At 37.3% G+C, this 1961-nt stretch overlaps 1 protein-coding gene across 1 annotated transcript in view; it reads left to right on the top strand.

Annotated features, from left to right (window-relative positions):
• PLAC9 (placenta specific 9) overlaps window positions 1-1961 on the top strand; it is a 14649-nt gene that overhangs the window by 3886 nt on the left and 8802 nt on the right. The window lies entirely within an intron of this gene.

Genomic DNA, 1961 nt, shown 5'->3' with positions numbered 1-1961 from the left:
GTTTTTCTTTGGTTTCCCAATACATATAAAAGTTATGTTTATACTGTATTAAGTGTGCAATAGTGTTATGTCTTAAAAAAATGTGCATACAATAATTTTTAAATACTTTATTACTAAAAATGTTAACCATCATCTGAGCCTTCTACAACTTATTATCTTTTGACTGGTGGAGGTTCTTGCCTTTGATTTGTAAAAAAAGCAGTATCTGCAAAGAACAATAAAGCAAGGTATGCCTGTAAAAACAGAATAGTATAATGAATCCCGTGTGCCTATCAGCTTACTTCAAGTATCAACTCATGGCCAATCTTGTTTCATCTATAATCCCCACTTTTTTTCCCCTCCCTCAGATTATTTTGAAGGAAATTCCACACATCATATATTTCCATCTTTAAATACTTCCTTATGTATCTCTCAAAGATAAGTGATCTTTTCATAAACATAACTGCAGTACCGTTATCCTACCCTAAATATGGACAAGGATTCCTTAATGTCATCAAATATCCAATCAAGGTTCAAATGTCCCTGATTGTGTCATGTTTTTACATTTGGTTTGTTTGATCCAAATAAGGTACATACATTGCTTTTAATTCATATGTCTGTTAAGTTTCTTTTATTACTATTATCATTATTATTGTTATTATTATTTTTTTTGTTTCGTTTAATATGTAATTTCTCTCTCCTCCTTTTTTTCTTAAAATTTATTTGCTGAAGAAACTGAGTTGTTTATCCTATGGTTTTTCACATTTAGATTCTAGCTGATCGCATCTCCCAGGTGTCACTTAAGTGTCCTTCTCTCCTCTATATTGTCTATAAACTGGTAGATCTAGAAGCTTGATCTAATTCCACTTAGATTTTTTTTTTTTTGGCAAGAATACCTTAAGATGGTCTTTATTGCTTTAATTTGCATTTCTTTGATTACTACAGAGGTTTGACTTTTCCTTCAAATTCATATTGGTCACTTCTGCTAATTCTTGTGAATTGTTTTTGACTTTCTGATTGTGGTATTGGGATTTTTTATGTTGATCTGTAAAAGTTCTTATTGAGTTAAGCAAAGTGTTTCGTGTCATTTGTAGAGAATCACTTGTAGAGCTTCAGCTGAGTTCCTTCCTATTTTTGCTATCAGAGGGATCTGAAGTCCTAGAGACTGATCCTTTTAACTAGTAAAACCATTCTCACCCATGCCTTGGGGCTCATCGTGGAAGCTCTCCATGTCCATCACCAACAACTGCAGGACCCTGCAGACATCTGTCTTCTGCTGGGATTCTGCTTTTTGCTGTGGGTGAAAGAGGAAGATGCTGAAGGGTTGTGGTGAGGATCAGTATTTCTTCTTACAAAAAATGGATGTTGCGGGGAGAAAAGCACTCAAAGACTGGATCCAAGGCACACAGTGGGCCTTCGCGGGGCCTCAAGACAGCTGCAAAGGTATCAGGGGTACAGGTCCTCTGGCCCAGGCCTGTCCATCCCCTCATTTTACAGAGGAGGCAGCAGAGGCCCTTAACTTAAAGAAGATCACACCACTGCCAAGGCATAACATAGACAATATCAAACATATCAGATTCAAATCCTGTCCCCACCACCTATTAGATATTTAATCTGTGACATGTTACTCAACCTTCTTGATCTTTGGTTTACTAATCTGTAAAAAAAGAACGTAAGTGTATTGAGCTCACTGATAGTATTAATTGAGATGATGCATGTACAGACTCAACGAAAACTTTGGTGTATAATAAGTGATCACAAATTGAGAGTAGCTCAATTTGTGGTTATGCCCATTCCAAAGATGAAGAAACCAAGGATCCAGCAAGTGAGATTGGCTTAAAAGAGCCCAGAGAGCCAGGTGCTGAACCAGGTGCTTCTTAGAGAAGCCTCTCACAAACCTGGACCCCTGCACAGGTTAAATTCTAGGGCAGATGCCTTCCCATCTTGAGGAGAGCTGGTTGGAGTGATCTAGCCAAGAGCAC

Source organism: Pteropus vampyrus, unplaced genomic scaffold (assembly GCF_000151845.1).
Source record: "Pteropus vampyrus isolate Shadow unplaced genomic scaffold, Pvam_2.0 Scaffold20, whole genome shotgun sequence".
Lineage (NCBI taxonomy): Eukaryota > Metazoa > Chordata > Mammalia > Chiroptera > Pteropodidae > Pteropus > Pteropus vampyrus.
Note: the sequence above shows the minus strand (reverse complement) of the source record. Positions and strands in the feature narration are given on the sequence as shown.